General features: G+C 38.4%; 1 non-coding gene across 1 annotated transcript; it reads left to right on the top strand.

Annotated features, from left to right (window-relative positions):
* Window positions 1–9,020: 9,020 nt before the first annotated feature.
* On the top strand, window positions 9,021–9,127 carry LOC132310747 (small nucleolar RNA R71). Its single transcript, XR_009482694.1, has one exon. It is a non-coding gene; the product is annotated as a small nucleolar RNA R71 (small nucleolar RNA).
* Window positions 9,128–12,222: the final 3,095 nt, after the last annotated feature.

Genomic DNA, 12,222 nt, shown 5'->3' with positions numbered 1-12,222 from the left:
TAACATCAAGAAGGAAACACTCATCTTCTTTCGAGAAATATGGAGTGGTATTAAAGATATTTAATTTGACCTTCATGTTCCCAAAAGAAATATCCATAACCCCAGTTCGACAGTTAATGTTGGCATTTGCTGTAGCTAAGAATGGACGACCAAGGATACAAGAATACATCTATTGGGATCATAAACAGACTCTGTATCAAAAACTAGAAAGTTTACCGTAAAATAGAACTTATCCACTTTAATAAGAATATCTTCAAGAATACACAACCGACATGGGTTTAAGCTCTCCCAAGACCAATTACAAATACATCGAGTAGGGAATAAGATTAACACTAGCTCTGAGATCAAAAAGTGCTCTCTCTATTACATTATTTCCAATGATACATGAAATTATAAGAGTACCAGGATCTTTGAACTTCAGAGGAATGCTATGTTGGATTATTACACTCACTTACTCGGTCAGACAGATTTTCTTAGAGACTTGACTGTTTGATTTTCTCTTTGGGTGCACAAGTCTTTTAGAAATTTTGCATTGGCCAAGATTTGTTCGATAGCTTTAAGGAGAGAAATACTGACTTTTACTTACTTGAAGACCTTCATCATGTCTTAAATTTTCTCCCCTTATTTGCCAAAGTAAAAAGGTTCCTTGAGACATTATGGGAATAGAGCTCTTGGCTCTTGGAATAAAACATCTATTATAGCATACATAGACATATGGATAGAATGAAATGATCAATTGGAAGCATTAAACCACACAAATCATTGAATAAACAAGATCTATGTATATGAATATGTCAAAACATGTATCACAATACAGATCCCCTCAAAGATACATAAATTAAGATGTAGAAAGCGTGCTTAGGGCTAACTCTAGCCCCAAGAGGATGTCTAGCCACTCATGGATGGTGTCTTCTAACCCTCAAGGGCTAACTCCATGATAGAGATTGCTCCTCTTCTTGGTTGATGGAAGAACTCCAAGCTTGTGTCTCTAGCCTCCTCTCTTCATTTCTTCCTCACTAAGAATATGATATAGAAATTGTGTCTCTAGTGTATGTATGTCTCTATTGGCTCATATTCCTTATATAGGTAGGTTAAAATGTCACCCCCAATGACCTGGCTCGTACACCAATATTCCTTCCAATGATTGGGTATGAGACAACTTTTAATGAGCTGGAAATTGAATTTTTTTGCACTTGGGGAAGTTCGATCGATCGATCGATCGAATATGGCTGAGATCGATCGAACATGGCTGAGATCTATCGAATTTAAGCTGGATCGATCCTCTATGGCGGCGCCTTTTTGGATATAGACAAATTTGAGATATTTTGGGGAATGAGACAAAAGTGGTAAGTGTGGTGGTACAACTGGTTAAGATGGAATATTTTCGATCGATCGGAAGAAAGTTGGATTGATCAAACTTTGTGGGATCTTTGGATAAGGACAAAAGAGCTTGGATCCATCTTGAAATGTTTAGATCGATGAACTTTCGATCGATCAAATATATCCTGAGATTGATCGAACTTGCTGAATTTCTACCACTTGCTTCCTTTTGCTTCTACTTTGCTTCTTTCTTTGATTCTTGTCAAGATTGCTTCAATTATGCTATTATTTAGCTGAGTTAGCTTATTTTGGGGATAAGTACTTGAAAATGGAAATAATACAAAATTAGTCTAAAGCGGAAAAATAAGATAGATAAAGATCATAGAATACCTAAGCTTAAGGGGTTTAAATAGGTACTTTTCAGCGCTCATCACACCCCCAAACTTAAATATTGCTAGTCCCTAGCAATGAACTACAATGTAAAGGAATGAAATGAACAACTATACAACTATGAGCTAGAAAGCAATAAATGGATAACGCCAATTTCGTAGGGAACACGATTACATTTAGTATATACAACAAGCCTTTTAAACCCCTAGGTTACCCCTAGTAGACGAGTGAAGTCTCATGAGGGTTTCCAGAAATGATACCCACAAACATTGAGCTCATTTTTTTAAAAGAGGCACAAATATTGCAAACAAGTATTGAGAGAAAACTACCTCAAGTATGCAATTTTTCAACCATTTCCAAGCAATCTCCCAAAATTTTAACATCAAGCAAGTAAGTATGGTCCTCCACACATCAAGAAAATGATTATGCAAATCAAAATAACACTATAATCCTTTTGAGTGGACCGGCATCATATATATTGCTAGCTTAACAACGAAAGAAATGATCACATCCTTATCCTCAATCTAGCACACAAATCTAGTATCGATCATCAAGACAAAGAGTGGACGTTTTGTTAAAACTTTATTATTCTAGGTGCGCTTATTCTTTTCACTCGATATATATATTTTTTTTCTATCCCTAAAGATCAAAGATGGAAGCATAGTGCAATGTGTTGATCTATTAAGTTTTCTGGCGATTCATGAGGTCGAGCGTTAGGTCAATGACTCCCAAACCGGACGGCTTTAGGGCATTAGGCGTTCAAACAACCCTAAGAACTTCCAAGCTCAAATAAACTAGGCTACAAATCAAGACAACCTCTATATAATCATTTCCCACTTCTTACCTTTTGGGAGAATTCCTCACTTTTTTTATTGCTTTTGCAATTTTTTTTTTTTTTTTTTAAAGTTCAATTATTAACCTAGAGTTTGGGCCCTCCACCTTTCGGCGCGAGAAATTTAGCGCTCGATGAGGCTAGTATCCCGGTTACTCAATGAAAAGGGTTTGTTATCCACCTTTATCAAGAATGAAAGCTTTCAATGCACTACTAGCTCAATTGGGATATAACCAATTCAATAATCAACAAAGCATGTACCCCACAAATGAATGCTAGTGTGCGCCTGTGCTAGTGTATAATACTAGAGTGAATCTCAAAACAATTACAAAATCAGGATGATGTGGACCACAAGTGCAAGCATAATATCAATCTTTCGAAAAATTTACTCTTGAATGGCATCCACAAGGCATATAAGGAGTATTGGACTCTCAAGTTAAGTAATTTTTAAATTTTAAGCAATATAGTCCTCAAAAGATCAAAATCATAGCTAGTTATAGACAAATCATAGAAAATTCCTCAAATACACAAGCTATGCGTAAAATTTTGAATTGAAAGCAAATACTAGAATTAACACCATTACCCCCCCTCCCAAACTTAAATGGCACAATGTCTTTAATGTGCAAAGAGAACAAAGGAAAGAGTATACCAGTGCAACTAAGTAAAGAATGGCTGGGACACAAGTATCCAAAGTAGGTGGCATAGCCCCCCCAAACTTGGGATTAACTGTGGTCCTGAAAAGATGACACTGGATAAAATTTCATTAGACAACAAAGGGGATAATAATAGTGCGCAGTGGACATGCAAGTATAAATGTGATAAGAAATTGAAGTAATGAGAGAGGAAAAAGGGTGGTCCTGAAAAATTCGGGCAACACTCTCTCACTGAAGTCACTGGGATGCACCTGATGGAGTCAATCACAGACAAATATATCAATGCGCATATATGACATCCAAAAACAAAGTATGCATAAAAGAGAAATAAAGTATAGTACAGTACATCCAGTGTTTAGGCCAACAGACTGGCCGCAAGTATATAACAGTAGCAAAAATATGGCAGATATTACAGATATATAATAAGAGAAGAAAATATGGAAATATCAAGTGGAGGAGGAAGGACGGGCAGGGCGTGCTCTGCGGATGCCTCTGGATAGATCTCGCAATGCGGCTATGACGTCTGAGCGGAGTGAAGCAATATCAGCCCGGATGGAAACCATGCCATCCTCCAGAGTCTGAAGACGCTCTCTGAACCTGGGTATCTGAACTGGAGCCTCAGGTGCTGCTGGAGTGGGAGTATGATGATCCTGAGCCTGCTCTTCATTATGAACGGGTGAACCAACCGGAGAGTGATGCTCTAGGTCCTCTGCGGGCTGCTCCAAATCAATATCCATATGCATGGCAGCCGGATCGACTGGTACATCGTCCGCTGCCCGCTCTGCTGCTGCTGCTGCTACTGCTTGCTCCAACTCTTCTCTCTCAAGGTCTTCAGCTGCCTCTATAGCATCCTGCTGTAGACTTTTGATAAGAGCCTTGTAGCTCTTATCCCAGTCCTTCTTCTTGAACAAGAAGGCCCCAGACTCAGTACGCTCCGTGGCTTGAAAGGATAGCGCTGGTCCTACAATATCTGTGTAATGAGATGGCCGAATGGAAGATACTTAGCCCATTTGGGCTTGGCCTTGCTGATGTGATTAACATATAACTTCATCATAACGCTTTAGATGAGCGCAGGAATGGATAGCCAATGCCCTGTATAGAAGGTGTATAGAGCTGTCAGATAGTCACCGCACCTTTATATCTTGTGGCCGGCCATGAAAACATTTCGGAATAGCACCGAATTAAAAAACCAAAGGTCGTCTGGTAGATAAGTCCGAGTGGTGAAAGTCTCGCCTTTTGCATAGTGACCTGTGAGTGCCACGGCCATGTCTGTATAAGAAGGCCTCCACATAGTAGGCTATGTAGTCTGGAGATAGGGAGGGCAGACATGTGGACATCGACATTATCTGGATAGAGTGTCCACAGTAATACTGATGGGGTAGCCATCAATGGTAGTCCGCAGCTCCACCAGGTTACTCGGGGCAGGTCGGAGGTTCTGGAAAAACATCCAGACCAACCTCGGTTACACTGGATAAGTAACAGGGGCTAATATGGCTTAAATGCCCCTCCGGTCTATGTTATCATATGCTGCTCTGGTAAGAACAGACCCGGAGAAGAAGTCTATATCGAAGACCGACTCATGCGCCACCTGAATGCGTGAGTATCTCGGCAATGGCTGGTCTAAGTCCTGGGCTGGCTGAGCTGGCGGTGGTGATGGAGATGGTATGTGCTCAGCCTCAACATCAGCCTGTGAAGAAGATGGCTCAGCCGAAGACTGTAGTTTACTGTCAGCGGATGGAGACTGAGGTAGAGTAGGCTATGCTGGCTCATCCTGTATCTGCTCTGGCTCTGGCTCGGGAATGGGGTTATGGACGTGAGATGGACCTGCCTGGTCATCTAATCTCCGCTTAACTCTGTGATGATAATGTCTACGAGCAATAGTCTTGACCCTAGCCATGACCTACAAAATAGAAGAAAAACTTGCAAAAAGGAAGTCAGTGCCGGTATAAAGAATTAAAGCACAGTTTATAGAATCATGTATGTCAAATAAGATTGACAAAACAGATAAGGAACATGAATTTATGCAAGTGACAAGGAATAAGTGATATGATGTGAAGCATGCTAGACAGTATAAGTATGGAATGTATCTAATGTGGAAAATACAGGCATTAGGCATGTATGAGATTGTATGAAACACAAGAGATGGTGTGTGAAGTGTGTATGCAAATCTGTGAAGTTCGATTGATCACAAAAACGTGAGATCGATCCAAGTTCGATCGATCTTGAATAAGTGAGATCGATCTGTTACAAAAAAGTTCGATCGAACGAACTGTGAGGTGAAATTCGAAAGTCACAGATCTGTGATGTGGATGGCACAGGGGCCTCCCGAGCAAGCTCGTGGGCCCCTCTACACAACAAATCAACAATCATGGTCACTTTCCTTGGCCCGTGACCCCCAAAATCAAAAATTAAAACCAAAAATATAAAACGATATATATACATATATATACACATATATACATAGCTTAAAAAATGGCAATAATCATTATCATAACATCGTAGATCTAACATGGAAATCATGGATTCATGAAGATAAAGCTTGAATCAAAAGAGGGATCTCGAATCTTACCCAAAACCAAGAGAGAAGATGAGAGGGAGATGAAATCTGAGATCTGAGATGAGGGAGAGAGATTCGAGATGAGCTGGAGTCGTCGGAGGGTTCGCCGGAGGTGGGGAAGTGAGTTTGTAGTGGCGAGGGACGAAGAAGAGGGTGTTAGATCGATCTGTGGTATCGATCTAATAACCCTAGGTTTGATTTTTAAAAACATTCATTTACCAGTTCGATTGATCGAACTGAAATCTCAGATTGATTGAACTTGAATCGATCTCTCCTCACTAAAAGACAAAATTATTTTTTGAAGCTTTTGAATTTTTGAAAAATAAAATTTTTAAAATGACAAAATATTTTTTTTGGATTTTTGAAAAATAAAACAAAATAAAATAAAAATAAACAAAAATAATATAAAATAAAATATATTATTATTATTATTTTTTGAACTTTTAAAAATCAAAAATTAAAAAAATGAAAAATATTTTTTTGAATATTTGAAATATAAAATAAAAGAAAAGAAAAGAAAATATTTTTGGGATTTTTTTAAAATTTAAAATTTAAAACAAAAGTCAAACTTAAATAAAAAAAGTAAATCAAAGAACAGAGATCGATCTCTCCAAGATCGATCTTAGAAAAACTCCAATCGATCGAACATGCAAAAACCTGCAGATATGTTTGATTGATGGGATAGAAAGGCCTTTTGTAGAGGGTGGATGCAGGTTCAAAATTTTTCTAAGTATTGAGACTGCAGATCGATCCAAGATGAAGTTGGATCGATCGAAGAACTAAAGATCGATCTAGGAACAAGTTCAAACGATGGGACAGAGAGCTGAAATATACAGGTTTTCTTCGAACGATTGGACAGAGAGCTGATTGGATGCAGGTATGGAGTTCGATCGATCGAACTTCCTTGGAGATCGATCGAACTGATGCAAATTGTCTATTTTCAACATGAAAGTGCATGCAATCCTAATCACAGTTCCTAACAATATATATGAACCTAAAGCAAATATCTAGACTTCGCAAGAAATGAGGGAGGAATAGGGTTGTGACACCCTATGACATGTACTAGTCTATAACGTCAAGATGTTGGGCTCTTTTAACCCGGATCAAACATCTTGTAGTGCATCCCCTCATTGATGGGGTGATAAGTGCTTTGAACTCTACCCAACAAATGGTTCCCTAGAGAACTTGGTGGATTAGGCTCAAAAGAAAATTTTGGTCCTTAGTCAAAATGATCTTTGGGCTTCCATGCCCTTTCAAAACAACATTTTGAAACAACTTTCTTGGAATTCAGGGTTGAAGATAAACTTTTTGAAATTTTGGTTTCACACAAAGACTCTAGTCCTTTTCATTCATGGTCATGATATTTCTCTACAACATTCATTTCTTCATGCTTGTCAAATGAATTGGGGGTCGGATTAAAGATATTCAACTTCACCTTCATGTGACCAAATGAGATCTTCATTATCCCCGTCTTACAATTAATGTTGGCATTCGCGGTTGCCAAGAAAGGACGGCCAAGGATAACGGGAATTTGGCTCTTAGGATTCGGGACCGGTTCCGTATCAATGACAACGAAATCAACGGGGAAGAAAAATTTATCAATCTTAATTAATACGTCCTCAATAATACCCCTAGGCTTTTTAATGGATCGGTCGGCAAGTTGCAAAACCACCGATGTCAGTTTCAAGTCTCCTAAGCCTAATTTGACATATACCGAGTATGGAAGAAGGTTAACACTTGCTCCTAAGTCTAGAAGAGCCCGATTAATGATATGATCACCAACGATGCATGAAGTAGTAGGTGAACCGGGGTCCTTGAACTTTGGAAGAGTGTTATGTTGCAAAATTGAGCTTACTTGCTCGGTTAAGACTACTTTCCTAGGTGTTTGGCTTTTGTTCTTCCTCTTTTGGGTGCATAAGTCTTTTAAAAACTTGGCATAAGCTAGAACTTGCTTTATTGCATCCAAAAGTGGAAGATTGACTTTCACTTGCCTAAACACATCCATAATTTCATTTGTTTTGGCCTTTTGCTTATCAATTGAAATAGATCCTTTTAAGGCATCTGGAAATGGAGCTCTCGGCTCAAAAAAATTTTCAGAAATTTTCTTTGAAGTCTATTCAACACAAGAAGTTTTAAAATCATTTTGCAAATTTTTCTTTTCAAAATCACTTTTCAAATCACTTTTCAACACATTCTCATTTGAAGATCATGCACATGCAATGAAGGAGGAATAAAATGTGGAACGGGACAGGTGTCAACTTGTGGTTGCACCGGTTCACTCTCTTCATTGGACACACCTACTTGGTTGTCAATGATTCTCCCACCTCTCAAGGTTGTCATCACATTGACATGCTCTATTATAGAACTTTCTGATGAGGAATGAGTCTCCACAATACATTGTTGCTTTGGTGGGGCATTCAAAGGCATTTTCCCTTTCTCTCTAGCATTTAAAGTACTAGCTATTTGCCCTACTTGGGTTTCTAGCTTAGCAATGGATTGAGAATGAGAATGAAACAATTGAGTGTTCGCCTCTAGAGTGCCTAGAGCGGTCAAAACTTTCTCTTCAAAAGCGAGACTCCTAGAATTTCCTTGAGAAAATGATGGTTGATTAGGAAAATGAGAATTAGAAATTTGATTTCCTTGCGATTGAAATGATGATCTGAAACCTTGGGAACCTTGGCTTTGCATCGGAGGGGGAACATACTTCCCTTGAAAACCACCTTGGGAAGGGTTTGAGCCTTCCCCTTGGTTTCTCCAAGAGAAATTCGGGTGATTCCTCCAACTAGAATTATAGTGATTGCCATAAGGATTGTTCCCTTGATTAACAAAAGCTGCATTGACTTGTTCATGATGCTCACTTTGCACATGTCCATGGGGACAATTGGAAGTATAATGTAAAACACTTGAACAAGTCATACATGATTCATTGGATGCATGATGGGAATGGTTGGCAATGGAAGATACTTGATTTGTCGGGTTTTGGTTGATCAAGAATTGATCAAGCCTCTGAGATAAGGATTTCATCTCGGTGGGGCTTTCATTGGAATGGTCAACTTGATGTAAGCCAACACTCTTCCTTCCATTTGAATTCCTACCATTCTTAGAAGATAAATTTCAATGCAAAGAATTTTCACTCATACTCTCATAAAGACGCCACACGTCATCCTCATGCCTATCAATGTAAGAGCCACCCATGAAAGCATCAACCATTTCCTTATAATTGTCGGATAAGCTCTTAAAGAAATATTGAACTAATTGCCATTTGGGCATGTTATGATGTGGACACTTCCTAAGTAATTCATTGAATCTTTCCCATGCCTCATGTAATGTTTCCCCATCCTCGTGTGAAAACTCTCGAATTGAGGTTCTTATGACATTGGTCTTAGAAACCGGATAGTACTTCTTCAAGAACTTTTGTTGCATTTTTGCCCAAGAAGTTATTGAAAAAGGCCTAAGATTGTTAAACCAATATTTTGCCTTGTCTTTAAGGGTGAATGGAAAAAGTTTAAGCCTTAAGATCTCTTCTGGCATGTTCGTGTATCTCACGGTGGAACATACTTCAAGAAACTCATGCAAATGCTTGTAAAGTTCTTCACTTGGAAGTCCATGATAGTTAGGAAGCATTTGAATGGTTTGTGGTTTGATCTCATAGTGGTGTGCTCTAAATGGTGGCAAATGAATGCATGTGGGTGCATTGTATTCATTAGACACATAGTGATATCTTAAAGCAAGGGGATGATTAGCAATTGGAGGTGCGACATGGGCACCTTGATTGCCTTGGATGATGGGAGGTTGTGGAGTATAGATTAGCCTTGGTATTCCCAATGGAATTTGGCCTTGTTGTTGTGGTGGGTGAATGAATGGCCTTGACATGCCTAATGGTACTTGCATGTTATCATGATGCACATTGGGGTGGAGGATACCTTGTTGGTCTATGTGACCAAGGTCCTCCATATGCTCCTCATTATGTACTTCCATTGATGAAATGGATTGACTAGAACTTCTTCTTCCCCTAGGGTTTCGAACAACGGATTCAAGATGAAAATTAAGAGAGACAAGAGTAGGTTTCAATGATCTATAACTATACATGCACAACAAAACACAACAAGCAACAAACAATGAATAATCACTTCACCTTCGCAACAAATCAATTAACAACAAAATTCCTCGACATACAATAATCCCATACTCCCATGCTATCAACAATATGCAAAGAATAATAAATTGCCTCCACGTAGGCTAACGATTTATTTAAGAATTGAAATACAAGCCACCACGCGGGCCAACGATTTAACTAGAGATTGAGTTAAGAAAGAGCTCACAAAGGGTCCTTTAGCACTTTAATTCAATTTTCAATCTTAGCCTTGCAAACTTTTTAGATTTTAGCTTTTTCCTTGCTTTTACTTAGCTCCTTGCTTAAAATGCTCCTTTGCTCACCTTCTAGCTCAATGCACCTAGTCAAAGAAGAACTAGCACAATAAGTAACCAAAATGAAAATGAAAATCAAGTAAAGACACGATCAAAAGAGTACTAATTCCAAATTGATTCCACAAATACGACGTTGCCTTTAATCAATCCCCGGCAACGGCGCCAAAAACTTGGTGTGCCAGGACCAAAAGTTTGCAAAAGGGAGATGTTGGACTAAGATGAGTGTGGCCAAGTTTTACATTCATAATTTGCCATTACTACCTTTCACTAAAAATATAGTTAGGGTGAGTAGGGATCGTCCCAAGGGATTGGTGGGTCGTATTAGGTTGTGGAATCAAGATTAGGGTTAGTAGGTCGAGTGATCAAAAGATTGGTTGGTGATTGAATTATACTAAGATGCAATTTAAACTAAAGTAAATAAAAAAATGTAATAGAGAGAAAATAAGAGAGAGAGATCTTGGGATTTAGAGATCACCACTAAGCATAGCTTTTCTACACCCTTAATGAATGATTAATAAGGGGGAAAACATGTATTGCAACAATAATGTGTGTGTGTGGTTGTTTCAATAAGCATGGATGACTAATTAAGTATATATTGTCTAAGCAACATAGTGGATAGCATAATATATCAAACTAAGCCATTAATCCTTTCTTTTAGCTCACAATCCAAACACATCACAAGGTTAGAGACATATGCTACTTGTTTTCATAAGTATAGAACATCAAACAACAAGCACGGATTGTCCTCCCATTTAACATCTAAACTACAACTACACTACAATTAAGCTAATGACATGAAATTAAACTAAGGGATAGTCACAATCCATCAAGAAATGAGTATGAACCATAAAATAAACCACAAGAGCATTCTATTAAGCACTATATCTTGACAATCTCTTGATCTATAGCATCAATACACATAGACATGCATCAATAACACAAAATCTAAAGACAAACACATAAACATCTATTCTAGCATACATAGACATATGGATAGAATGAAATGATCAATTGAAAGCATTAAACCACACAAATCATTGAATAAATAAGATCTATGTATATAAATATGTCAAAACATGTATCACAATACAAATCCCCTCAAAGATACATAAATCAAGATGTAGAAAGCGTGCTTAGGGCTAACTCTAGCCCCAAGAGGATGTCTAGCCACTCATGGATGGTGTCTTCCAACCCTCAAGGGCTAACTCCATGGTAGAGATTGCTCCTCTTCTTGGTTGATGGAAGAATTCCAAGCTTGTGTCTCTAGCCTCCTCTCTTCTTTTCTTCCTCACTAAGAATATGATATGGAAATTGTGTCTCTAGTGTATGTATGTCTCTATTGGCTCATATTCCTTATATAGGTAGGTTAAAATGTCACCCCCAATGACCTGGCTAGTACACCAATATTCCTTCCAATGATTGGGTATGAGACAACTTTTAATGAGGTGGAAATTGAATTTTCTTGCACTTGGGGAAGTTCGATCAATCGATCGATCGAACATGGCTGAGATCTATCGAATTTAAGCTGGATCGATCCTCTATGGCGGTGCCTTTTTGGATATAGACAAATCTGAGATATTTTGGGGAATGAGACTAAAGTGGTAGGTGTGGTGGTACAACTGGATAAGATGGAATATTTTCGATCGATCAGAAGAAAGTTGGATCGATTGAACTTTGTGGGATCTATGGATAAGGACAAAAGAGCTTGGATCCATCTTGAAATGTCTAGATCGATGAACTTTCGATCGATCGAATATTTCCTGAGATCGATCGAACTTGCTGAATTTCCACCACTTGCTTCCTTTTGCTCCCACTTTGCTCATTTCTTTGATTCTTCTCAAGATTGCTTCAATTATGCTCTTATTTAGCTGAGTTAGCTTATTTTGGGGATAAGTACCTGAAAATGGAAATAATACAAAATTAGTCTAAAGCGGGAAAATAAGATAGATAAAGGTTCTAGAATATCTAAGCTTAAGGGGTTTAAATGGGCACTTTTCAGCGCTCATCACACCCCCAAACTTAAATATTGCTAGTCCCTAGTA

Source organism: Cornus florida, unplaced genomic scaffold, assembly GCF_030987335.1.
Source record: "Cornus florida cultivar Cherokee Brave unplaced genomic scaffold, ASM3098733v1 CherokeeBrave_3.0.0_Hap2_Chr05, whole genome shotgun sequence".
NCBI lineage: Eukaryota > Viridiplantae > Streptophyta > Magnoliopsida > Cornales > Cornaceae > Cornus > Cornus florida.
Note: the sequence above shows the minus strand (reverse complement) of the source record. Positions and strands in the feature narration are given on the sequence as shown.